Raw genomic sequence first — 11,085 nt, 5'->3', positions numbered from 1 at the left:
AGAAATAAAGATGTTAATGAGGTATGCCATGGAGATTAGAGTTACAACTCAACAATGTCGTAAATCCATTAGAGTAAGTAATGGGTTTTACTTGTAAAATCAACTCTCAATTATTCCCTTTGTGGATTACTATTTGGTAGATTTTCCACGTGAATTGTTCATACCAAGCTGGATTTCTCCTGCTATCAGCATTCTCCCAAACCCACTTAGTCTATCCTCCTCTGATGGGTGGGTATTCCAAATAATAAAGTCATTTTAAATGCCACCCACTTAAAGCAAATCCTAATTAGGAGGGAAAATCTAAGGAAAGAGGATGATAACACAATGCATTTCAAGGCCAAACAAGCAACTTTCAGGGATTACTCACTCAAAGTTTTGAATAATTAACACTAGTCCTGCTTCCAATAACACCAAACACGTGTTGCTTATGGAGCTGTACCTTTTTTGAAGACATAATATTTTTTTAGGCATACTCCTAAAGGCCTAATTCAGGACTCCGGGTGATCCAATAATCTGCATTTTCAGAAATTGGGACAAGAGAAGAACTTGGTATGTATACAGCCTTCCCTGGGTTCCTAGAAGTAAATGCCAGGCACACTCTTCCAATTGTTACTTATCCGTCCCTTTTTTAGATCTCCCTTCTACATCAACTCAAGATTGACATGATTTTGAATTTAAAGAAAAGCAGAATATAGGAAACTTTTCAGATCTCAAGATAACTTGAGCATTCTTTATTATTAAAAAGCAGGAATTAAAAAAATTGAAAACTCAAGATACTTCAAAAATCCAGAGGCCAGAGATAATATTTTCGCCTATTTTGAATGAGTTAGAGAGCTTAACTATGTGCTCTTGACTAACAACAAAGACAAAAAAAACTAGGTTTTACAAGGAGACCTAAGACTTTTATTTCACCGTATTAATCTCTAAAAGTCAAGGAATGAGCCATTGAGTACAGGCTAGGCACCTCTGTTTTTGCCCTCTACACCATGTCAATGAATATTTAAATGATCATACTGCAACATTATTTGTACTCCAGGTTTGCACCAAACGTATAATTTTACATACTATGCTGCCAAATTCACACTGGCATTGGCAGCTCACTGACCTTAAATAATATTTAATAAGAACTGTCCCCCACATATACTGGTTTCTCTAGATCTGTGATTTGGGCCCTTTTAGAATTAATTTTCTGAAACCATTGAATTAAGTTTACTTAAGTTACGTTGAGGTATATATTTTTAAATCATGCAAAAAATACAGAGTTTACATAAACACACCTCCACCCATTATTAACACCTTGCATTAGCGTGGTGTCTTGGTTACAACTGATGAAAGAATATTGTTATAATTATACTATTAATTATATTCCATAGCTTACATTAGGGTTCACTGTTTATGTTGTACAGACCTATGGCATTTTTACAAATTTTTGTTCTAGTAACAACCAAAAATTTCCTCTTTTAATTACATTCAAATATATATATAATTCAATGCTGTTAATTATATTCACAACGTTGTGCTACTATCATCACCATCCATTACCAAAACGTTTTTATCACCTCAAACAGAAATTCTATGCCGATTAAACATTGACTTCCTATTCCCTTTCCCCACCCCAGTAATCTGTACTCTAGTTTCTGACTCTATGAATTTGCTATTTCTAATTATTTCATATCAATGACCACATACAATATTTGTCTTTTTGTGTCTGACTTATTTTACTCAACATGATGCCTTCAAGGTTCATCCATGTTATCACACGTATCAGAACTTCATTTCTTTTTATGGCTGAATAATATTCCATCCTATGTATTAATTTACTTAAAAAGTAACCGAAGGACTTGTCCTACCTAGAGTCATGTTAGTAGAGTGGCCAATATTGTAGATTTTGCAGTTACACTGCCCAGCTTTCAAATTTCATTTTGCCATTTATTAATTATGTGATCTTATGCAAGTTGTTTAATCTCTTTGTGCCTTAGCATCTCAGCTGCAAAAAGGGGATGGCAATAATGATACCTATAGCAGAGAATGCTGTTTCTGAACAACTGTGTATTTTTATGAAAACAGTCAGTCTTATAAGTGCCTCTGATTTCTTCTTATTGTGTTAAAATACAAGAATAGGAACCCACTTCTCCCAGGGCCCATAGGATGGTCCACTAGTTGATCTTAATCCTTTTTCCTACTGAAACTATACAAAGCCACAGAACTTTTTGTAACACAGATCTCCAAGTAGCTACTATTAACAAATCAAAGCTGGTATTAGTAAATACCAGCTATTATTTCTGGGCTAGAAGTACTCTTTCCAAGAAACCACCCTTCATTCTAGATGGAAGGAACAATAAAACCAAAGAAATGAATGAAGAGAAACCAGGTTTGTTTATGAAACAGCAAATATAAGAAGCCTGTGTAGGTTTTTATTTATTTATCAAATATTATATTGACTTATTGTGTGCCAGGCATTTTTCTAAATGCTTTAAAATATTAACTATTAATACTGAATAATAAAAATTTTACAGCAACCCTTGTGAGTAGATATTAGTATCCCTATTTTACAGATGAGAAAACTGAAAATTTTGCTAAAGATCACACAGCTAATAAATAAAACCAGAGAGACTTGCTGCAAAGGCCAGGTTTTTACCACCCTGTGATGATCCCTCTCTTTGAGAGTAAAGCAAGAGAAAATGTCAGAGCTGGGCTTTAGGAGGGTTAAGCTGCTGGCAGGAAGTAGGATGGACTAGGTAGGGGCATGGAGAGGGCAGTAATATTGCTATTATTTGTTGAACATTTAGTACATGCTAGGCACTCTACAAAATATGATTTTATTCTATGTGAAAAATAGTAGGAATGAATAAGTAAAACTGATACAAGACATATTGCAAAGGACGACTCTATGCCGCTAAGCAACTACTCCAATGTCTCAAGAAGAAAAGGAAGAAGTCAAAGACTAAGGTTGAAAGGGTGAGTCACTCAGGGAATAGTGACACTGTTCAAAGAAATAGGGAAGTCAGGAGGAGCCCAGCCTTGGAGAGGAAGATGAGTTCATACATAGACTACACTCATACCTAAGCAGGAAAATCGTGTATGGAGCAGAGACTTATCAGGTTCACGTTTGACCATGACAGTTGTCTTATCAGATTTTTCAAAGAGCCATGCAAAGGCTGAACCTGAACGTCTAGTTCTTGCTTCTCTAAACAGATTTTTTCTTACCTCCTTTACTATTTGAACAAGAAGCATAATTTTAAAAGCAAAGTTAAAAGGGAAAATTGAATAAAGGTGTTAGTTTATTAAAAACAGGGTGGCCTTTTTTTCTCTAGGAGTTTCTAGTCTGTGTCAAATCCTAAAGCAACGGACACAAGCTTCTGGACACCAATGTCTTGGCAGGCACTATTCAAGGAATGTCAAAATAGGAAATGCTATCTTTGCAGATATAGGAATTATACCTTTTTGTGAAAATTTCTGTTTCCTCTATACCCACCGCCACCACCACCAACACCACCATGACCACCGAGAGATAACGAGGGGAATTTCTCCAAGAAAAAATTCCTTGATGGATGGTAAAAATGTCAGTTTCAGGCAGGCCACGGTGGCTCAGCAGGCAGAGATCTTGCATGCCATGCCGGAGACCAGGGTTCAATTCCCAGTGCCTGCCCATGTAAAAAATAATAATAATAATAAAATGTTAGTTTCCTGTCATTCATTTGTTGTATGATCTAATCAACAAATTATACTTTTTTGTGCTCATTTAGTTCCCTTCTCTATAAACTGAGCTGGCTAGATTTAATTTGCTCAGACTTAAGTAATATTTACTGAACCAATCAGTAGAGGGTCCTTTCCAACTCTTCATCTTCTATTATTTGAAAAGGTACAAAGGAGGGACAAGACTTCTTGAGCATTAATAGAACATTAGAGCTGTTGCGGTATGCTTTGAAATGTATTGCTTTTTTGCATATATTTTAATGTTTTATTTTCACAATAAAATTAAATTAAAATAAAATTTCACAATGAAATAAAATAAAAATACATAAAATTTCACAATAAATAAAAATAAAATAAAATTTCACAATAAATAAAAATAAAATTTCACAATAAAATTAAACTAAAATAAATTTTTTAATTTTCACAATAAAAATTTTAAAATAGAACATTAGAGCTAAAAGTTTCATTAGAGTTCATGTCATACAATTCCTATAATTTGGAAACCAAGAAAGTGAGGTACGGGATCTTGACTCATTCTGAGTCAAAGAGATAGCTAGCAACAAAGTCCAATCCAGAACTGAGATCCTGATTCATAATCTTGTACTTTTCCCATCACACCAGGGTCTTTTCTAATCAGCTAGTGTAGAAATGTTTGCCTTAGATGACCCCAGAGTGAGTTACAAGCAAAACATACACACACACACACACACACACACCCATCACTGACCTGAGAGAGATTTATGTGTTGGATTTAAGTTCTTATAAAATGAAATTCCATGACACTTCAACTGCGACATAAAAGTGTTAGACTGCTTTACATGCTTTTTATAGGGAAGTATAATGGCTATAGCCTCAAACAGAACTTCTGGTCTCGCAGCTGCAGACACTGCATAACCTCAGAAAAGTCACTTTGAACTCATGTTTCCTGAGACTACAACACGGAAATGATGGTGCCCTTTCTTCCTGGGGAGGGCCCTCGGCCACATCTGTACATGGTCCCCACTTTGACTTTGCTGCTGGAGAAACAAAGGAGGAAGAAGATGCTGAGTTAGGTAGACAGGAAATAAAGTGGGTGACAGAGGGTGCCAACACGGTCCTCCACCAATATCCGATTCCCAACTTCAATCCCTCCTCTTTTATCCAAGAAGGATACAGAAATAGAAGAACAGTAGATAAAAAATTCTAACACAGAAACTCTAGTGAGAGTCAACTTGGCACCACCAAAGGAGCTCTTGGCAAAGAGACATTGCCTGCCCAAGGGCTGGCTCTGTTCAGAACGTGCATGCTGAGCTGTGAGGTTCAGTACGCATGCCCGGTCAGTGCCTTGGAATTCCTCAGAGAGAGGCACTAAATGAGCACAGGAAAGACCATTCTAATTCATTCTGTGTATCAATCAGTCTTCTTACTTTCTCAATAAGAGTGAAAAAGAAAGGATGAAATTATTCTCATGCCTCCTCTGAGGCAAAAAACATGGCCCATAAAATAGCTGCCCACTCTGCCCATCAAGGCACATACCTTCTCCTACCCTTGGGTGCTTCAAGTCTTCCTCAGGGCTCTATTCTGAATGATAGGCTTTATGATAGTCACACTTTCAAGTCTGATGTACCTAACACACCTCCTACTCTAAAATGAATTTCTTTTTTTTAATCACACTAATACTTACCCATTCATTTATTCATTCGTCAACAGATATTTATTGAGTGCCTGTCATAGACCAAGCACTGTTCTGATTGCCAGGGATAACGTAGTGGGTAAAATACAAGAAAATCTGGTGCTCATAGAACTTAATATTATGTAAGAATTTTTCAACGTGCCTCTTCATTTTTAAAGTGTCAATTTAAAAAATGTATGATGAATTAATGAATGACAAATAATTCCTTGGATAGTCTTGGGAATCAGATTATTTTATAAAAACGGATTGTGAACCATAAAAAACCTAAACTAAAGTTTATAAATTTTATCAATTAATTTCTGAATTTCATCTCCATTCCCCTTCACCTCCCATTTTTCTTTTTCTTGGCCAGCTGGCTATAAAACAAAAATAGAGATAATTTCTAGGAAGTGCTTCTCCTTTGTTGTATAAAGTATCAACAAAGGAGAAACAGGTTCTGACAAAGAGAAAAGAAGGGAAATCCTGCTAATAATCACTCTTATTTAGTAAAGTCCTAAATTTAGAAATCTTCTGCTTTTATCCCAAGCATCAATTTTTAAAATAAAAATTTACTCTAATAACATATGTACAACCTAAAATTTCCCCTTTTAACCACAGTCACATATATAACCCAATGCTATTAATTACATTCGCAACGTTGCCTAGTAATAATTTTTTAAAAGCCCAATGAAGTGGCATCTTAAAAACCAACAAATAAACCAACACATAAACCAACACCAAAATAATCTGGCTGAAAACTTACTTCCAGAAGATTTGGAGATGAACCTCTACAGCCTGACCTCCGGGGTTCCATGCTGCTTAGGTTCAGCTGAGCCCAGCACAGTACTGCTGGTCTGCAGTCAGTGGCAACTTCATTTTCATAGCGCCCTGGGTGGTGCAGCGAGTGTAGGGGTGGGTCAGACAAACCCAAGGTGTTTCGTAATGCAGTCAGGTCAGAGTGTGTCCTCTCACCTCTGGGTAGTAAAGTCATAAGGATAAAAGGTTATGAGAGAAAATCACCAAAGCATCAAGGAATGGCAGCAAATATGGAAACATGGACATCCAAGTCCAGGTAACTATTAAAACAAATTTTCAAAGAAAGAAATGCCATCATTGGACAGAGCTACTTTTCACCCTCCCCATCTAAGCCAACTGGATGAAAAAAAGAAAAAGATTTATTATATGAGGAAGTCCAAAAAAAAAAAAAGTGAACAAGAACACCATAAGCACATAACATTTGCTAACATAAATAAGGCTACCTTCATCTCAGTATAACCTCCACTTAGAAGGCGAACCTAAAATAAAAGGAATGTACCAGGCTTCCTTTGCCATCGTTTTTCAGCAAACTATCATTTATATTACTTTTGTAATATAAATATGTATCCGACGAAAACACCTGAAGCCAAACAAAAGTTTCAGATAATACCAAGGACATGCAAGTGAAAAGAAGTCACAGAAAATAAGATGTAAGCATGAATAGCAATAAATAGCCATTAGGGTTGTCAAGTGGCTCTACAAGTTCCAGAATAAGCCACCACCATCTTAAGGACAGTAGTAAGAGGTGGGCTCAACTCCTAACTCTATTCTAGGATCTTCCAATTCCTTAGAAGAAGAATAACTTCACTACTAAGAATCGTAAAGCAGTTAGAAGCAGCTCTCTTTTCGATTAGAAGAAACAACGTACTGATGACCAGAAGCTCTAAGATGTATATTGAAAGAACATGTTCAACACATTTTTGACTTTTGTAAAATGGTCTCTTAAGATAACACATGCAGCTGGAATCTGCTGTAACAGAAAGACTTGGGCAAGAGAAGCAGATGGATGACAGGGACTTGGGGGGTAGGGGACGTAAAGGTAAGAGGGGAAGGAAAGGCATAAGTGACACTTTTTGGTGTTTTTGCGGACTAATTATAATCTTTTGCTTTTGAATACTGTCAAAATATTTTAGGAGTATTGTTTTCTCCTTCTCATTCAAATATTTCATTCTTTCCTCCAGTTTCCTTTGCAGGCTTTTTCCCCATCCAGTGCCTTCTCTCTTCCTCTTTGCCTCCAAGTTTCTGAGTCAAAGAAAGAAATGATGTGAAAAGGTAGAACGAGAGTGTGATCGGTTTTTGTCTCCTTTGAGACCTGGTTCTGTTAGAATATATATATATATCTGTGAAAATTATTGCAGAATGTGGCAGAGATGGAGACTTAGGGAAAAAAGTCTACCATTGTAAATTCCAGACAGGAAACCTATTAAAACACCCACAGTCATTTATTGCACTCCGATGCATTCCACCATCTGAGTCCAACACTGTGCATGCACTACAGGAAACTGCACGTTGCAGATACGAGGTGTGTATGAAGATGACTAATGCCAACACCTTCCCAGTGACTCAAAAGCCAATGATTAAGACAGATTGTCTCTGTCCCAAACATCCTGATGGGAAGTCTGTCCGTGCTTTGGAAAATATATGAGGATTGTTTGCCTTTGGGACACAGGTACATTTATTATTAGGGCACAGACATTATGGAGACTAAAAAGAGACAATGTTGATAGGAAAAAACCCGATAAATCTAACAAATTTATCCCCTCTTTTAATGAATTAAAAAAACCACAAGATAAAACAAACCTACAAATAAAAATATATAGTTTTTAAAAATGATATTAAAGGCATGTTAAAGGGCATCATTTTTATTTTTAGGATACTGGGACATTTTGAAATGTTAACTTGTTTTTCTTTTCTCCCTTGTGTCTTGTCATTTTGTTCCATCTTCAACCTGCTTCTCAGTTCAAGAACATAGAAAATGATGTGTTTATTGCCTCAAAGTAGCTTTGGGGCAAGGTGGGAAGCAGAATAGACCGAAAAATCTTTTTTCATTAATCTTCCAAGGCAGTAGGAGAATATACTGGGTTTTGTGAAGGGGATGAAAGGAAAGAGATGCTAGACATAGAAAAAGTGTCTTCAACAGAAATATTAAGATAAAAAGACTTTCACAGCTAGAGATTCCCCCCGTCCCAGGTTTGTGGCTGAAGGGAGAGGAGAAGGAGAGTGAAGAGTACTGAAGTTTCTCAGGGTAAAATAAATCTGAGCCTGCTCTTGCAGCATATTGGCACGACAGAAAGACCCAGAGAAAAAAGGGCTGTGCAACTAAAGTTGCCCAACGACCTTAGTGCAAAATGTCCAACTGATTTCAGGTAAGGTAAGGATAAGCAGATCAGACCAACAGGTGAAGTATCTATTAAAGTTTTAGTTTCAAAGCAAACCGTGCCTGGGTTAAGAGAAAAAAAAATTACCTCAAGCAAAAGATGGAGTGCACTGGAAGGTTATGGGGAAGTTTAGAGAATGAAAGGAAATCTGAGAACACCTTGCTTCAGAAAGGGCAGGATTAGGGTAACTCTGGTGACCTGGGGTAAGAGGAAGCACAGACCATCCCTCCAGGGTGCTGACACCAGGTAGATCAGGTCCAACATTCCCATCACTGAGCCACTCCTCACAAACATTAAATTCCTTGGAAAGTCAGTGGTGCCTTGCTCAGATCCCTTGCAACCCTTAACTAAGGAGAGTAAAACAATTTGTCAGATCATTGTAGGAGACAGTGGGCATTGGGGGAGGAGTCATTCCCTAAAGAAAAATCAAAGTGCTATTAAAAAACAAAAAAAGAAGATGCCCCTACAGATGGCATACATTTAAAATACCATATGTGTGTAATTTTTTAAATCAGTGATTTTACTAAGACTTCTCACGTTGCTCATGTTGAATACACACTTGAAAGAAGTTGGATCTCAATTTTGTCAGAGCAGTAACTTCATGACATCACCCCCTGCTTATATCTATTCATTAGCTCCCTATTCTGTCCAAAAATTTCCAAATTCCTTGATATTATTCTAGTCCCTTTTTACTCCTCCAGTTTCATCTTCAGTTTCTTTCCCTCTCTACAAATTATGTTTCCATAATATCTAGGGAATACAGTTCCTTCATCATGTTTTCCTATTTCATATCAATGAGTCATACCCGCCACTCCCTCTGCTTGGAACACCCTTCCCTATTTCTTGTCTACCTAAATAACTCACCAAGTCGATTCAGACACCTCCTCTTTAGGGAAAATCCCAGATGCCCTCTTCCCTCTCACACTCATTCTCCCATCACCATCCTTATCTTATCTTGGTGTCCCCACTGAATATCTTGCACATATTGCTATTTTTAAATTTACTTTACCATGCTGTAATTACTTGTTTATACATTTGTCTCCCTTATTGATCTGTGAGATTTTAGAGAGTAGGTTCTGAATAAATACCTGTTGAATGAATGAATGAACTAATGAGCTTTTGAATCAGATGCCAATATTCACTGAGGGTCCACTCTACTTGGAATCACATACAGCAAGCACAGTAAGGTGCTAACAGAATTTAGTAAAGCAGTAGGTCTCTATGCAAATCATCATCAGGGAGGAAAAAGTGGTATAGATAGGATTCGAAGTTTTCATTAGAATCTCCAAATATTTACCTTCCCTTAATCCCCACATCCACATGCAAGCAAAATGCACTATTTTCTGCTTACTTTGTCTGCCAATATTACATTTGCAAAATTTTATCTATCTTCATTTCGGTTCTTTAGTGGTAAAATTCATACTAAATAATATTATCATATTTCGAGTTACTAATGAAACACTTGGTTTTACATCATAAATCATTTCATAGCACAGACCCTAGGAATGTAGGCTTAGGAGCCAGACTGCCAGGCTCTGGTAGGTTGTCTTTTGGCAAGATATCTGCCCCTCTGTTCCTCAGATATCTAATCTGTAAAAGCGAGGCCCATGATGGTACCCAACACGGTGGGTTGTTGAGAGGATTAAATGAGTCATAGATAAAGCATTTAAAACATTGCTTGGCAGGGAAGAAGTGCTAAATAAATGTCAGCTGCATTATTATTGCAATAACATGTTCTCTCTATCATATTACTATACTGTTTTGGTCATTAAAATCATACAGTAAATGAGAAGCATAACAACAGAATGTATGTATATATGAGTTTATTTGTTTCCTTCTTGATAGGATATAGGATCTTTGGTGAAGTAGTTATCAGGAAAAAAAGGCACAATTCAAAATCACTGCAACAGAAAGCAACACTTAAGGAATTCATAAATGGGAGGGGAAAATAAGAAAAACACAAATCCAAATCCACCCAGCAATATCTGAACACACTTTTTCACACAAGAGCTTAATAACTGGGAAGTAACTAAATATGAGTCAAAAGGGGTTACCTAATTTGAGGAGGCCAAAGAGGAAGGAAGGGGACTGCCTTTCAATTTGGGAGGAAGGGAGCAGTTAAAAATCTTGAACTTTATGAAAAACAATCTGCCCCATAAGCTTGGGGTATTAGAACTAATTAACAAATTCAGTTCATTCAAGACTCAATATTTACTTTTTGAGTCAGCCTTATTTCCTGGGATCAAAACTACAAGGTTTACTAATCACTCATGTATTAGAGAGTTCCAATTCATTTACTTTGAGACTGATTTTTTGTTTAAGGACATTTAAACAATATTTCCTCTCATTTAAGCCCCAATATCCAGTTAAGTTGCTGCCATAGAAAACTGGTTTCCTAAGCCTGCTGGTCATCCAGTCAATGTCATATAATGAGATAAGTTCTAAGCTTGTTCAAGAGTTTTCAAATTGTCACTCTATATGAGAATATGGTTGGAAATCCAAACTTTTTTTTCAGTTTTTGTTTATTATAAGTTAACAAAGGAT

This window comes from Tamandua tetradactyla, chromosome 11 (genome assembly GCF_023851605.1).
Source record: "Tamandua tetradactyla isolate mTamTet1 chromosome 11, mTamTet1.pri, whole genome shotgun sequence".
NCBI classification, from domain to species: Eukaryota; Metazoa; Chordata; class Mammalia; order Pilosa; family Myrmecophagidae; genus Tamandua; species Tamandua tetradactyla.
This window is presented reverse-complemented; position numbering follows the sequence as displayed.